Source organism: Grus americana, chromosome 1 (genome assembly GCF_028858705.1).
Source record: "Grus americana isolate bGruAme1 chromosome 1, bGruAme1.mat, whole genome shotgun sequence".
In the NCBI taxonomy this organism is placed as follows: domain Eukaryota; kingdom Metazoa; phylum Chordata; class Aves; order Gruiformes; family Gruidae; genus Grus; species Grus americana.
The window spans coordinates 122,475,090-122,492,095 of NC_072852.1; the positions used below are offsets into that span (position 1 = coordinate 122,475,090).

Here is a 17,006-nt window from a genome sequence, read left to right on the forward strand (position 1 = left end):
ACTTGGAAAGCCTATAATTTTTTGAAAATCCATTATTTTACCTTGTGGCAAGTTGCAGAGTCAAGTGATTTGCACTGTATGAAAGTAGCGATAACCTGCCACTGACCAAACTTCTTCATTTGATATCAGTGTGTGCGCTGAGATGTTTCTGGTATAGTTTTGTACTCCGGAGTCCCTCAGCTGCCAGTTGTTTATCCTGGGATCGGAGACCTGTTAATGCGTAGGTAATGCCAGTTGGAAAAATACTTAGAGGGTATGGCTGAGTGATGAGACATGTCTGTCTTGTAGGGAATATCTGGAAGGAAGATTGAGTCCTTCAAGGTCAGAGGAGAGAGAATTTTCAAGTTTATACACAGAGGTAAGTATTTCACTAGTATTTTCCCACACACTCCCCCTTTCACTATTTTGATGAGTGTTTTAAGAAATCTAGCATAACTCAAAAATCTAAAATAACTGTGGGTAGTTAACAGGTATCTTTCTAGAGCGGGAAATTCAAACATTGTTAGCTTCAAAATACAAGTTATCTTCCAGTTTTGGTGGATGTAAGACCCTGTCTTAAACTATTTTCTCTTTCTTTTTTAATGAAAGTTTACTACAACTGGGAGAAGCTTCCTTGACACAGTTATGCTTTTCCTGTCTATCTGATGTATCTCTTCCCACACAAATAGCCCACACCTTTGATAAGCTGTATCCTGTCCTTGAAAATAAATCTTTAGATAATTTCCATAAGATGTGAGGCAAGGGGTTATAAGGGTAGAGTAAACAAATTGGAGGTAATGGGGCAGGAGTCTTCAGGGCAAGGAGGTGACAGCTATAAGGAAAGAGAATAAGAAAGAGATAAACAGTCCTTTATTGCCTGTATATTTGTATGACCTGAGCTGCTGTTGCTGCTGACTCAAGGTTTTCTTGGTGTATGGTGTGTCCTGGAGTTGGGGGTGGTGGGTTTGTTTTGCTTTTTTTAACAGCTAGCCTACAAGGTGTCTTGAGTTTTTTTGAGGTTAGACAATTAGAAATACTTCCAGGTGGCAGTCTTTAAGCATGAGGCTGAACTGTTGCATCCAAGCAGAATGACAAAACAATTATGTTAAGGATTTTGCTTTCTGGGTTGGTTTGTTTGTTTGGGTTTTTTAAGCACCTCTTTGAAACCAAAGAAACATTATTGTGTGTACCCTCCTAACCCTTAGACTTGTATGGTTGGTTGAATGGGTGGCTTGACGTACTTGTTGCAGAGCTCATGTAGCTAAGATTCATAAAGCAGACTTTCCAGTAGAATATATTTTCTGGTAACACTTCATCAGCGATCATGATTTTTTTAAGATAGATATAAAGGAATAAATATAGAACAGCTCAGGTGCTAAAAATAGCCACTTGCATTGACGTCTATTTTTTTGTTTAAAAGAGACCTTTTGGATATTTAGCCAGATGCTTCATATCTGCTCAGAATCATTTTGGCTGCAGTGATTTTGAGGGAGGGACAAGTCAGCTGATCTTAGAAAATAGCTTATCTTCGTTTGATTTAAGAGTGCAGTGTGGGAATAGAGCAGATGCCGCGGAAGAGACTTGATGTGGGTAATGGCATGAGATGTTGGTTTAATTACTGCAGCTGTAGAAGCTGGGCATTTGCAATCTCAGAGATTAGAACACTGCTCAGCTTTTGCATTTATGGAAAAAAAAGAAGATACTAAATACCTCAATCAAACCCGAAGATAAACCTTCACTGAAAAGGTCCCTTGGTAGGAAAGCTGCTTGCACTGAATGACTTCAGTTACAATCCAAGATATGGTAATTCTGGCATCCTTTTAAGTGTGAGATGAGGGACTGAATAATCTTCCAAAAGATCTCTGATCTTAGAAGCTGAGATTTTCAGAGCAGGAGAATGATTTACTTGAAATGGATTTTGAAGTAATTCTCAATTTGCAGATGATCTGCTGTGGACATGATTCCTTGTGCATAGTTGGCCGCTCGATTACGTTCTCAACAGTCCTTTGAGGTCCGTGGCATGAGAATCAGTTAGCGCATTTAATTCAGTTTGACTAGACTATTACTTCAGTGCCCTGTCATTTAGAACTTCAAAATGTATTAGTGCAGTGCCACACTCCTTTATTTACAAATTGCGCACACATTTCAGTATGCAGAAACATTGAGATCAGCCCAAGCGAGCACATGCTGCCCGTAGCCCGGTGCTGTCAGCGTGTGATGCATGGGGAGAAAAGGGTCAGGGCTTTTTGGCATCTCACAGGTTGTGCAGCATCAGGCAGCTGCTGGTTTATGGCAGTCAGAGCAGACCATTTCTGCAGCCCATTCCTGCCGCCTGCCAGGCGTTTCAGGGCCACGACTGCATCCTCCCCTTCTCTGCCGATGAACCGGGAACACATCGCTTTGCCTTCCCGGTGGCATTGCTGTGGCTGCTTCTCCCTTTGAACTTAATAACAGGTCAGATGTAAATTGCAATTTAGACATAAAAATAGCTGGCACCTGCTTCGGTCATGCTGGCCAGGGGTGAGCTGGGGTCCTGCTGCTGCCCGTGCCAGCCCCGGGGCTGGCGTGAGCCAGAGCAGTCTGGTGAGGTTTTCTCCGCCTGTTACAGGTGGAGCAGCACCGGCCATGGGGAGGAGCGTGAACAACCCCTTGGCAGGGTTGTTGGCTGGACTCCTGCAAGATTAATAAAACACCCGTGCTGTGTCACCCTTTGATTGAAAGTATTTTCTGTCTCCTCAGCCGCGCGGTCTTCTGTTTGACTTCGGTTTTCTTCCTCTGCTTTTAACCTCTAACATAGCAATTTACTCTCTTGCTGCTATTGATCAAGACCAAGCTAGAACAATGTAAAGACAATGCATCCTCTTAGGAATTACACTATTATTTTAGATTACAGTTAGCTCAAGCTTCATCAGGCTTCTGGACATCTATTATTTATGTATATTTCTGATTAATTAAAAATGCTATTGAGATGGTATTAAAAAAACTTTCTTTATGTAAACAATGGAAAAAAGATACTGGTTCAAAGGTCCAGTGCACAGGTTCTCCTGGAGAAGATAAGCTAGGCCTTCTCTGCCTCACCTGTTAGCTCTGTTGAAGATTTTTTCCTTTTTTTTTTTTTTTAATTATTGTTAGCCACTGTTCCTTGGAAAGGAGTATGCATATCTATAATTTTTTTTTAGATCCTGAAGAGCTGATGCATCCAAAATTATCACCTCGTTCAATGCAAAATGGCTTCACCCATTACAAATAATATTTTGTTTTTTCTCCGGATATAGGTGTATTTAACTGTTCTTTCCTTGTTTGTGCTACTGAATGAGATATGATAGCAAATGCGTCTAGTTTCACTGTTGCCTGTTCAGATCTTACTTCAGTAGTTCAGAATTTTAAAGCTTTCTTTAAAAGGCTTTTACTTTTTTAATGCAGAATGCTAAGGGTTTTGGGGAGCGAGTAAACTTTTAATTAGTTCAAGTGCTTTATAATAGACTTTATTTCTAAAATGCTGTTCATGCTTATTAAAGTTCTTAAGTAGATTGCCATTCTAGATGCTTTTAATTTCACTTGTACTTGAATTATGAATAGTGAATAAACAGAAATGTGTGTAGTTAGTTTAGTCTAACCAGGGGGAGTAAAATAACTTCTGAGGAGGAGGATCCCTCAGTTACAAATAGCTGCCACGCAGGTTTGTCCCCAGCACTAGGATGTGGCCATCCCCGGGGTTTGCTGGTGCCAGCACTGGTACCAGGTAGGTGCTTTGCCAACAGCTCCGAAGCTTGAAGGATATCCAGCATCAAGGCAGAGGATGAGGTGCACAACAGGGAGGCAGATGAGGGACAGTGTTGGAGAATATTTTTTAGCCAAGCCTGCTTGACTCAGGACCTTGGTGGCAGTTTCTTGCTAAAAGGGACTTATTGTGGACAGGGAAGGGGTGTGTGTGGGTGAGCTCAAGGAGATGATGCAAGTCTGGCATGCTGGGCACATACAGGTTGCTGGGACTTTCAATCCCGGTGTGACTAACACTTCACCTACAAGTTTTTGTTTTGGAACCTTGCAGATTCAAGGCTGGTAGAGAAAAAGGTATTTCTGCCAAAGACTTGCTGTGATTCTCAAATCCCACAAGGTAACTCCTTCCTATTAACTTTTTCTGTGAATTCCTAAGAAAATTATTAATTTGGAGTACCAGGAAAGACTGCCTGTGGAAGATCAGAGCATGAAAATTAATGATCAATTGCTTCTCATTAGTGGGTAATTATGAAGAATTGTGTTTTGGGATATTTTTTTTTTTTTCCTGAGTGAAGGCCATTTAAAGACCTACAGCTCTGAAAGCTATCTATAAATCTATTGCACACCAAAGAAAACATTAGAGCAGTGGGAGAAAAGCTTGCACTGCCCCAGCTCCACGGTGGAGGCTTCCCCTGGAGTGCTGTGCAGGGACCCTTGGCCCCAGAATTTGGGGCAGGGCACAAAACAAAGGTGGCAGAGGAGCACCGTAGTTAAAGGAATGTGCTGTTAGGAAGATCAGTCAGAGGAAATCAGCAGAGGGTGTTTGCAGTTGTTTTGGTTTTTTTAAGACTTGAAAAGTGAAAGGAGACAAATTAGGAAATTAAGCTTATCCCTTACCCTGCAGACCACTTCTGTGTATGTTTTCCACACTCACTCCACACCAGGTGTGTCTCTGTAGAATTTAGGTGCTGAATACAGCACCTAACTATCACTGTTTCTGTGAAGGCAGTTCTTTATGTAGGTCTGTGTTAGGCAGAACTGTGTTCTGCTATTGCCATAAACATTTTCTATAATGGACATATTCTAAGCAAAAGAACTTTCCACTGTTTAAAAGAAAAATCGCTAGAATTACTCTGAACATGACAGCCTTATGTTATATATTGCAGTAGGAAAAATGTGTGTTTACAATTAGTTGCCATTTAGAAAAATAATTTAAGTCCTTTTTCAGAGCCTGCTTCTTCCTAGAAGCCAGTTTAGGTAATTCTTTTATAAAGCACGGATGAGCTTGCATCCACATTCAAGATTTATTTACAATTTAGATTTCATTAATAAACCCAACTAAAACCCAAGCACTCCCAAACACAAATAAATACAGAAACCTTGCCAGCTCACTCAAATTCTCCTCTTACTCTTTTAAGCTGTTTTTTTATCTAGGCCTTAGTCAGGGTTAAATCACTGCAAAACCTCAGAGGTAACTAGTCACTAAGAAATTGTAGATAAATTATTAGATTTCTTTGGAGTAAACCTGTCTGGACTGTAACTGGGGTAACATTTCCCAGGACAGGGCACACTTAACTTGGTTTAAAGATGTTCTGCCCTGATTGAGGCAGCTGTGGCTTTCCCAGCTTACATCATTTCATGTGGTCATGGTGTCCTTTCCTGTATGTCACATTTGAAACTAGGAGTGAGATGAAAGCTTTTCAGCTCAGCACTACAGCGCTATAGAGACATCTGAGCTAACTTGTCAAGGACGTACTCTGTTTCTGGTCTCAAGCATCAGAAGCCTTATAACCTTTTAACCAAGAATAATTCAACCCCTTCTAACTGGACCAGGATTGTCTACCAAGTCTTGCTGCAATAATCTCTGACATTGCTTGCTCCTCCAGATGTTACCAGCAATTGGCACAGCAATTGCAGAAAGGACCATGTGCAGATGCTTCAGGCCCAGCAGTTCACAGCTGGAAAATCCTGGTGGAGTTTGCTGCCTTTGAGAAAAATAGTGATGAGAGCGCCATGGCCAGAACCCGCTTTCATCAGGGGTTTAAACCAGCACATTGAGTTGTGAATTGGAGCAACCAGGTGCAGGCTATGAAGGTGTTCAGCTATGAAGCAGCAATACCTAGCAGAAGGCTGGGATGGACAAGAGAGGGCAGTAATGTTTTAGGCTGCCACAGCTGAACCTGCTGGAAGGATGTTTATCCTTCACAGCCCTGGCTTCGCAGGCGGCCATGGACAGAGTTAGATATAACTGGTCATCTGCTGGTGTTCAAGCTCTCTCTTGATGAATGAACAGAGAACTTTGCAGAGTTATGAGGCCACAGATATATTCATCCACTTAATTCTTATTTATCTGTTCCCCATCTTACAAAGTGAAGCTCAGAACCAAAGGGTTTGGTTGCAGGTTGCAATGGAAAATTAAATGCTTTCTTTGCTGCAGAAGTCTAATTTCCATCTTGAAAAGGGAGAGAGTCTGTCTGTTGTTGGTCCATGTAGGTCAGTAGTCTGGCTTATAATTGATGCCTTACAAAAGGGTTTACAGTCAACACAATGACTGCTATATATTGCTCTGTCATATCCTCCTCATTTCCATGTCATTAATAATTCCAGTTCTTCTCTCTTCAGTCTACTTACGCCACCTCTAACAGCCATGGCAAGAAGGTTCACAATTCATTTATGCATTATGGGGTGGGCAAAACCACTGCTGATTGTTGTAAACACTTCATAATTTATTGACACTCTCCTAGTTTTTCCTACTATGAGTGAAGACTTCTTTTTCTGAAAGCACTTTCAGAGTCAATCATTTCCGATTAGCATTAGGGAAACATTTAGTTTTTAGGGGCTCTCTTTCTAAGAGATGATGGTCACAGTAGTAGGATGGTGGCAGGAAGTAATTTCCTGAAGCCATTCTGTTAATATCTATACGATTCCGTAAGACATTGAGAGAAGTTTGCCATGAAATCAGTTTTACCATCTAGGGAGAAAGTTAACTTGTGATTAAAAACACGTTATCAAGCTGCGCTTTTTTTTCTATTCCCCTGACTGCCATTCCTCTGTCAACATCGGGATATTATCATATGGAAGATGATCTTTAGGGAATGGATTGAGCTATGGGTCAAGCAAATAATAAGAATCAAAGATATTGGTACTTCCTATGGTGAGGAAGAAAACTGACCAGAAAATGGTTTCAGTAGTTTTAATAAAGTATTAAAAAAAAAAAAAAGAGAAGCAAATAAAGAGAAAAAGGAATTAAATGTTCCCCTTGCGAGATGATGCTGAAAACAGAGTTGTACATGTCCATATATGTCCACTTCTGAGTCTTGCATGTCCTAAATGTTGGAGTGCTGAGAATATTTTCAAAGCTGTTGGTATCAAAGTAGCTATTGGAAACATGGTTTTTGGAGGTTATCATATTGAATTCAATGCAAGGTACTATGCAAGAAAGAAATTGTGTAAGTGTTTAAGAGCGTGCACATGCATTTATATTGCATTGGGAGATTTTTTTTTAAATGGAAAAGTATGCGTGTACTTATATGTGACTCTTTTATCCTCAATGTACTGCCTAAATCTGTTTGTTCAGTCTTAGAAGACATCAGAAAAGCAATTTGATACAACTTGCAGTTTCCACTTCAGTTATATATATTTTTTTTATTATTTTTTTCCAAGTGGGGAAGATGAGAATCCTAAATGGGAAGAGCTTCTGTCTGTTTGTTTAGGGCTGAAGTACCTCTTACGCAGGTACCAGTACAATAAACAGTGTCAGATCAAAACTTGCTTTCAAATCCTGTTCTCTTGCATAACACTACTGTGCTTCAAGGAGCAGCTTTGCTTGAGTGATGCAGTTTATTGAACTGTGGCATGCTCTGTTGCATTGGTTCTACAGATCTCTTTCTTGCGGGATACTGGGAAGTAGGATGAGATGCTGTTCGTGACTTGCTGAGCTTTTTTAATGCATGCTTTTTATTGCCATAGTTTCATGTGAGGATTTTAATGTAAGAAAAAAATGGTTAACATTGTTATTTTAAATTAGGAGGTATCTGTTTGTCTTTTAGGTATGCAGGAAGATTATGGTAGCTATTTCCCCTGTAAATCAGCACCACTCCCCCCAATAACTCATACTCCACATACCACCTTCTTCCATCAGCACTGAGAACTGAACCAGCTGCTTTTGGTGATTGTTTTATAGACCCTTCAATGAATGTTTAGATGAGACATCTACAACAATGGTTGGAGCTATGGAAAGCAGTCATATAGTGTGTCATAACGTCCTTCTCATAACAAGGGCCTCCTTAAGCACGTAGGCTTATTGTCACCAAAAACTTCTCCCAGAGCTTTGCTGTTCTGATAGGCTCCAGCCAAAACTTACTCCTGGCCAGCTGATCCCTGTTTGTTCCGATATCAGCAGCTTTTTTTTGGCTCAAATAGTTTATTTCCCTTCCTAGTGATTATCTTCACTGTCTTACAGGGAGCAATTGCATCCCTGTGCTGTGCGTGCCGGTCTCCGTGCATGCTGTTGGTGCTGGAAATCCTCCTTCAGCCTTCCACGTTTCTAGTGCCCCCTTTTTGAACATGGGTAGCCTCTTCTGTGTGGTATTCCAGATGGGATTTTTAGCTGTGCCTCTTATGTACTTCCCTGTCCTTCCTATCTCTGTTGGAAGTGTTTCTCTGGATACATCCCAGGACTGCATGTGCGTTTTTGACAGCTGCATCTCAGAGGTGACTCAGCCATTTTGTGCTAGGATGGGCTAGCGCATCCAGGCCCTTCTGCTCCAGTACTGATCAGCTTCCAGTGCCTAGCTGGGGCTTGTTTATTTTATATATGTGATTGTGCATTGTACATTAGTGACTTTCATCCCACTCTTACAGCTCCAGCCTTTAAGGCCATGGTGCCTGTTGTATAACAGCTCAATACACCTTCATGTTCAAATTGCTTCCCAACTTTGTCATCAGCTGCCATAATTACTTTTTTTGTATGCAAGCCATTAATCAGTTAAAAATGAAGCAGAAGACTGATTGTTGGGTTTTGTTGAGTGTTTTCATTAGTAACTTCCAAGGTGTCTGCAGCTTTTTCTTCCCATGTTGTCTGTCACCACCTCTTCTTGGGCAGGATCTTTACAGCTGTCACAGTTCCTCTACTGGTCTCCAACTCTGCATGTTTAATGTGATACCACGTGGAAAAGTGTTAAATAAGGTTTGTTGAAAATCCAGATAGCTGAGACTTACTTGTATATATTTGGAGTAAACTCCCTACAGTAAACCTGTTGTGTCCTGATCTCTTTGTAGCTTCACGTTCTTATTCTTGTCAGTCTTCACCAAAATCTTACGTGCTATTGATATGTCCTGTAGCCTTTCTTCTATGCAGCAAGTCAAACCAGATCATAAAAGTACTGACACTAAAGTCTTGAAATGAATCTACATCTTCTCTGTTTATAGAGGTAGTTCTCTATTGGTTTGAATATAGTTGACTTTTTTTAATTAAGTGTTGAGCAATTGCATGTGTTGTGTTTGTTGGACAATTTTGCTGACTAAGAGTTGCAAAAAGTGATGTATGTTTTTAAAATGCTTGCCTGGTCATCTATTTTCCTTCTCTAATGGCAGTGGTGGAAGGTGATACCCTTTGTTTCAAAAAACAGCAAATGTGTTTTGACATAAAACTGGCCTTGGGCAATGTGCCAGCCCAGATGGACTGGCAGCTCCTGATGCCATTAACTGTATACAGACTTAAATCTGACCTAGATGGGTAGCAGCTAGCTGAATGGCTAACTGGCATTTCCTGGTATGGTTTGGTTTCAACAACGTGTTTGCACAAATTGCTCTGAGGTAGGCTGGAATTGAGCAGTTGTCAAATGTTATGACATCCAGGGCAAATACAGACAGTATGAACTGACATGCCTGGTCTTTATTTCTATTTTTCTCATAACACCATCACAGAAGTCTTTGTTAAGTGTCCCAGTGATTCAGTACTGGTTACATCCTGTGGCAGATACCTGCTGGGCATCCGAATAGACACATGCATTTTCCTGTAGACCTTACATCCTGGTTAAAATAAGTTGTAAATGAAGTGCTTTGTGTGAGAAGAGCATCTTTTGTTCTTATGACTTTAAACTTTGCTAAAGGTAGTGGTGGGTTAAAGAAATGCTTTATATTAGCTTTTGTGATACATCTGACTTGTTGGGCACATGTTTGAAGAGTAGGTTTTTTTCTTGAGTTTTTTATTTTAAAGGAAAACCAGGTTTGCAGTCTGGTAAATCTTAGTTTCTTTGGGGGTTTGCTTTTTTTCAAATTTGGTTTGTAGATTTCTGCAAGAAACTTTCATGGTGTAAGGCTTGTGAAATTAGATAACACGGTTTAAACAAGCCACCTCTGGGTAAAGTACATCTCTAATTACTGAAACTAAATTATGTGGAAAGTGAGCTTGTGTCTGAAGTAAATCTTCAGTTCAGTAATCTAAAATTAAATAATGATTAACTTAATTGCTTCGGGATCATAAAAAATGCTCTTAATAAAATATAATGATTAAGTGTGTGTTTTGAGAGTGGATAATTGCTTCTGCTTCATTTTCAATAACTTCTATCAAGACAAGGTTTGTACGTAAAAGAAATACCTTTTGTTATGCTGATTAGTAAAGCCAGGAAAAGTAGGCTAGTTCTTGAGTATGCAAGCCCTTTCTCTGTTCTGAATAGAAGCTGCAATTTCACTACTAAATATAAGTTGAGAACACTTGCTTTTAATTTCGTAGATATGTGCCAGTTAGACCCTCTGAAAGCAACAGTAGTTGGTACCTGTGGAGCAGAGTGTAATATTAGTACATGGGAAGAAGGATTAAGTAGGGTATTTTTTTCCCCCAAAGAAGAGAGAAAGATGGGTAGTTTTTATAAGAGTTTGACTTAAAGACTTTGTGACCTGGGTTAGCAGCTGCATGTTGTTTGCATTGTATTTTGCTTTTAAACAAAATATTTTTACCTTCATTCATTGAAGAATGTCTTTTTTTGCTTATAGGCAAATGAGAAAGCAAATCTCTTGAAACATAAACAGTGGTACTTCCCTGGAGGAAGGAGATGGGAATTCTGCTGTTGCTCTGAGTGTTGCCAGGTGCCAGAAGTGGTCCCCAGTGGTGGTGGTAAGAAAAATCTTCCCCCACTTTTCTGTATTTGCGTTTTGTCTGTAGCAATAAGATGCTTTTAGAAAAAAATGGGGGTGCAGATCCTGTTCTTTTCATAGAGCTTGTATGAATTGCTGGGAGAGGCGTCAAAAGTCTCCCACTCTGAGAATTTTTAATTTAGGGACAAATCCAGCGCTTCAGCTTGTTGCTTGCCTAGTGTTTGCTCCTGCTCTCTCATGTATGCTCTAACTGTGGGTAATCATTGTAGCAAAGGCTTAACCACAAATAAACCTCCAGAGAACTCTAGAAATAAACTATCGCCTCCCCCATTAAATGTAGAAGGGGAACTGTGTCTTTACAGTCCTTTACAGCATTCTTTATAGATTTCTATCTCTTGAATTCTGACTCTGGGATTATTTTAGGCTGCCTTTAATCCAACAATCCTTAAATTTTGTCCGGTAACTGGATATAGAAATTTTAAGTTATAGCAGCAAACTTCCTTCTTTTTGCCCTTTTTTGTAGTCTGTCCTACAAACAGTGACAGCAAAAGTGGAAAGCTGAGGAGACCTCACTGACACAGCAATAGGGGAGAGTTTTTCCAGGACAGCATCTTAAAACCCCAGAGTGGTTAGTGTCAGATGTTGACATTTTAATGATGATCTCTGATACCCTGCCCCTTCATGGGCTATTAGTAGCTTTTTTATAGGAAAGTAATTTTGGTGGTTTTGCAAAGACCCAGAGTGTTGCTTTAGTATTCTGTAAACTTTCAAGGTTTATTATAGGACAGATAGTCTCCCAAGAAACTTTAATTTCTGTGGGATTTTTCTCAGAGCTCTGATGCGCAGTGCAGTATGAACTGGATCAGCCATGGTCTGTGTTTAGGGCATGTATTCTGACCCTATGCAAAGTTACATCCCTTTTGAAGATGTAAACTTTCCTGCTGTAGAGGAAGTTAAAGCATTTATCCCAAATTATATTAGGTGGGCAAATAACCACTTTCTGCAAGCCCCAAATATTCTTGGATCAAAATTTTATCTGCAAAAATTAGTTATTGCAGCTGAATCTGGTTAATGCTGACCATTTGCAGCTTTGGTGACTGCAGGGAGACCCAATAGGTTGATTCATTAAAGTAGCCTTGTTACAGTGTCATGGTGACCAGCTACTTTGAAAACCAATTCTGCAAAATGCTTTTGCCTGGGCTTATTGCCATCAGTGTAAGAGCAATGCCCCAGAAATACACGAAAGCCTGTTTTTGTGCGTTTGCTGTTTTGTAGCATATTTGTCAGCTTACATGGCTGCAATTTTTGCTTTTCTCCTTTGTGTGTAAGGCCTGAAAAGGCCGTCAGTGTAAGCATCACTGAGAAGCTAAAATATGCTTGGGGGCCAGGATTTTATGAATTGTGCACAGCTCTTGAATTTTCAAGTTCTGCTTCTGCTTGGAGAAGAGAGAACTTGGGCTTCTCGTACCCAGCACCACAGGCTGCCAAGCCTGGTGCCTGTGCCCCTCGTGTAGTGCATGTCTGGGTGTCTTATCTCAGGTCGCTAGGACCTGCAAGGAGGAATAATCTGGAAATGAAATGTTTTGAATGAAGTGGATGGCCATGCTGGAAGCTGCATGGGTTGAATAATCCCATGAATAATTCCTTCAGCCTTCACCTTCTTGATTGTTCAGATAAATCCTGAGCAGGTCAATAAATATTAATATGGATTAGAGAAATTGTACTGAGAGCTTTTCAGTGTCCCAGTGGATGCTTCTTCTGCAGAACAAATCTCCATTTCATGAACCAAAGCACAACTGGTACCAACAGCCACACAGTCAAGGAAGTGAGGGACTGAATTACAGGGAGGCTGAATTATGATAGCATTTGCCATACCAGCTGTCCCCTCCTGTTGGGGTTTATGCAGAGGCCTTATAGGTATCATCTGCTGCTATTGTCCTTATTGTGTGTCTTCATGAGGGGGTTTCTCGTTCTCAGACTTGCCTGTGTTACAGTTTGTAACAATTGTTGGAAGACTCAATTTTCATATAAATTTAGTGGGGGGCCACAGAGAGAAAAAAACCAAACCTTTGCAAAGCATGTGTGGACATAAAGATCCAGTAGGCTAGGCCAAAAAGCAGCTCACAAAAGCAGTCATTGCAGTTAGAATTTGAAGAGTTTTCTGTGGTTCAAGCAAGGAGAAATGTAAAGTACACTGGAAAACCAGTTACATTCTCAGCTTTCATATTTAATTTACCACTGTGGAGGCTGTGGTAGCGGGCTATTTCAAAGCCCATAAGACAGAGGCCTCTTTACCGGGACACTGATGTTCTGAAAAGCACTTACCAGAGATACAATTCCTGCTGTTAGTCTGGCGCCGTGTGGTTTTTAAGCTAAGAGTCAATGTTGCACTACATGCAGAAGTAATGTTCTCTCGTATCTGTTTTTAATAGCGCACTGAGTCGGGACACTATGAAAATGAGAAAGGACTAGTTTTCCTTGGTAGTCTAGAAGCACTCAAGAAGGCCTGGGTGTTAGGTGCGTTACATCATGGAGCACTCTTCTGCAAGGTGGAAAGTGTTGCTCTGAACTCTTTCAGGACAGGACAAGTATTGTTTCCATGTCCTTCATTCACTTCAGTACATCTCCTCTAACTACTGAGCCCGTGTATAAGAGGCAGGCACCAGAAGATCAACTTTCCTTGTTGTGACTTTTATTTGGAAGAACTGTGTTTTGTGAAGCACTTGGTCCTCTCAATCTTTGAAAACACTCTGACCGCACTCCACTAAGCTTAGCTTCCCAGAAAGCTTAGGGAAAGAGCAGCCTTGTTAGATGATGCTGGCTGCACTTGTGCCTGGGACCCAGCGCTGCCAGGGTGGTCACTGCTCTGGACTGGCACAGGGACCACTTCTAGCTGGGGGGGGTCAGCTGGTGGAAATCAAGGACCAAGGACCTGTTAACTGGGTCTCCTAGGGATGTGATGTTTATTTTGAGAAGTGAAAATGATACAAACTAAAAGTGCTCTATAAGAAGCTATAATGGCATATACTCTTTCATAATTGTTTTGAAAACATCAATGTTGCCATGGGAACAATTGTTTTCATGTATTTTTTAAGTTGTTGAAGGCCATGCGCTCAGGACCTTTGACAGTATTTTCCAAAGCAGCAGAAAGTACTAATGGGATTATGAATGCTGTCACGGCGCGTGTTTCAGGTTGATACTATTATGTCTTACCAGCAAGGCCACTTTTGTTTCAAGGGTTCATTTGCCCAATCTCTTTGCCAGTGTCTCCCTCTTAAGAGAGCCTCCTTTTCTGCCTTGGTTGTGGTGTTCAATTTAATGGGACAAGTAGCCTGGTGCACATGAGAGGCTTGGCCTGACACCGAGGAGTTGGAGATTGCACAACCAAACACATTTGTAACTGAAAACAGCTGTCAAACAAAGGACACCCCTCTAAGAACAGAATAAGCTTCTCTCCTGCCACGATGCAAGGAGAAGAACAGAGAGAAGGAAGCTCAGTGCGGTGTGAGTGGGTGGTGCAGCTGCTGGGCTGTTGTGGCACCAGCCGGTGCTGTACCGTGGCAGAGAAGGGGTGTATGTGTCGGAGCCGGCCACAAGCTCAGGCTGTTCACCTGCACTGCAGGGCCTGGCTGCGGTGGCTTGTTTTGCAGGTACTCCTTGCCCCAGCTTTGTGAGCTTTTGCCTTGTTCAGTAAGAAATCTCCTGGCTACTTTGGATCTGTGTTGCAAGATGGGAGCAAAAGCCCTAAGCATCTCCTTGTGTGGTTCTTTTTTCCTGTGTTGAAGGTGTAGCAATGCCACTTGTTATTGTCGTGTGTGCCCCAGAAGGAAAACATCTTCACTGTTTATGACTGTGGGCCAGGGTAGTGCTGGGATATTTAGTAACACAAACTTACGGCCCAGTTGCAGGTGCTGCTGTGCTAAAGGCTGTTTGTCCCTCCGTGCCTACTGCTATCAATTTCTCAGCTTTACTAGGTTAACTGTTCCTTAAGCGAGTCTACCAAAACTATCTATTTCCTAAAAAATTCTAAACAAACATTGAAAAAAAAATACAGTTTAGCTTAAGATACATCTTGTTGGTACAGACCTGGGATGAGTAATAACTATAAAAGCAGTTATACAAGCAAACCTCAGGATATGCTGACTTTAAGCATGAGTAAGCCTCTAGCAGTGCTTGGGAGTAGGGACTTGGGAACAGCCGGTCAAACCAGGCATGGGATAAGCTTGCAGTTGCCTGGAAGTAATGAACTTGGTTACAGAAAAATACTTCTTATTAATGCAGTGAAGTTTCAACTGTTACAGGTATTTCCAAAATCTAGCTGCTTATAGTAAAGGTAAAAGGAATTTAAATAGAATGAATCAAAAGAAGTAATTCATGTTTAATGGGTTTGAAAGTGAACAGCACAGACTGCAGACCCAAGAAGCAATTATATATTGCAGAGTAAATACCACGAAGGTTCTTGTTATATGTCTTGATTGAAGAAATATTGATTCTTTTAGATTAGTTCTGGTAATTAGACCAGTCTGCTTGTTTGTTTATTTTAGATGAAGCTAGCCTGGTTTGCTAGACTCATTGTCTATAAACGTGTCCTATATTAACACATTGCATTGAACTGCAGGCAGTTTTTAATATCATTGAATATCTGGGGTTTTGGCATATAATTGCAGATGAGCTAAGGGTTATTCTGGCAGATAAAAATGAATCATAAGAGCATAAATGCTGCTTCTCAAACCATTACTCTGCTTGACTGAGGAGCTTTTGAAGAGCAGAGCCAAGCTAGCAGTGGTGACATCTAGAATTTGAGTATGGCACACAGGCTCTTTTGAATATGAGGCTTTGGTACAATAAACACCTCTGTTTACTAATTAGCTTCTAATTTTTCAAATGATTGGGAGCAATTTTTGACTTGGCAATTGAACTGTTCTGAAATGCTGCAAGCTCCAAGAGAAACAGGTGCTCACTTTTCTACTAGTAATTTCATGTTTTGCATTTCTTTCAGTGCTTTATAACTTTGCCAGGTAGCAGAAAACAACCTCTGCTCCAGTGATCTTGTGCATCTCTGACAGAAGTAGAAACGATGAAGTGGAATGTAGGGAGATGCAGAAGTTTCCCCCCACGCAGCTCCCCACCTGGCTTGGGTTAGGTCACAGAAATCTCCCATGGGCAGATGAATATCAGTATCATGGCACCTGTAGGACTGAGAAAGTACTCAGAGTGGCAGAGTTATTTTAATATCTCTTTGTCTATGTCCAGTCAGAGCTAGTTTACATGAGACAATAACAAGAGCAGAGAGCATCTGTGAAAACTATGCTTTTGCTATCAGTTGTGGAGCAGCCCTCGTGCAAAGTATCTGTCTGAATTTCACTGGTGCAAGGCAGGCTTGCATTTCTAGTGGGCTAGTCATTTCAAGGATCTCTGCAGCCTTCAGTAAAAGGATATTTAGGTCACCTCCCTCTCAAATGTTGCATTAAAAGGCTACTGTTCAGAAGAAGCTGAACAAGCTTAGGTTTTTTCTTGTTTTTTGGAGTACAGGTTTTTTCCATTTAAACTGAAAAGATTTTGTGGTGTGTGGCTTCTGCCAGTATTGGCATTCAGGCCAGAAGGGACTGGTGTGATCTTGTCTGAAAACAGAGAACAAAAAACTTTGTCTGGCATGTATTTGTTTTTGCTATCAGTCTGCTTGATAGTCTGCCCTGTCTTTTTAGAAAGATACCTGCTTTTGTGTATATGCAAAAAGAGATCTGACCACAAAGATAATTATGAATTCAGACTGATAACAGCCTTGCACAATATTTGCCAGTGAAATCATCCGAAAGAAGTATAGCTGTTGTGTTTGGGTAGGAATGTGCTGCTGATGGCAGCCAAGGTGACAGGAAAGAGAATAAAAGTTGGATGCTGTACAAGGAGGAAGAGGGGTGATGGGGGCCCCTGCCCTGCTGTTCAGCTCTTCCTTTCTTGCTTTCTTACCCGTTGGGTTGTGAATAACGGACTGCACACAGTACTGTATGAAGCACCGTTGCACTGAACATCCTCCTCCTCTGCAGGATCAAGCTCCCCGGTGCAATTTAGGCTGCCAGTTCAGCTCACGTGAACTGTCTGAGGAACTGTTTGGGTTCTGTACTTGTTGGTTTTCCAAGCCAAGTTTTTCACCTCTTGACTGCAGAACAATGGGGTTTCATCTTAAGCTGCCTCGGTGACAGTCACCCACC

The 17,006-nt window shown here is 41.1% G+C and overlaps 1 protein-coding gene across 12 annotated transcripts in view; it reads left to right on the forward strand.

Annotated features, from left to right (window-relative positions):
* The window catches only part of AGPAT3 (1-acylglycerol-3-phosphate O-acyltransferase 3), a 93,942-nt gene that overhangs the window by 33,059 nt on the left and 43,877 nt on the right, over positions 1-17,006 (forward strand). For 3 of the 12 annotated variants that reach the window (XM_054813397.1, XM_054813390.1, XM_054813386.1), the window contains 2 exons: positions 289-358; positions 10,696-10,816. The exons of 3 other annotated variants lie outside the window; for them this stretch is intronic. The gene's annotated coding sequence lies outside the window, so the exon portion shown is untranslated. Of the gene's footprint in view, positions 1-288; positions 359-4,030; positions 4,097-10,695; positions 10,817-17,006 lie in introns of all 12 variants that reach the window. 6 more of the 12 variants (XM_054813387.1, XM_054813391.1, XM_054813398.1 and 3 more) reach the window with 3 other exon arrangements.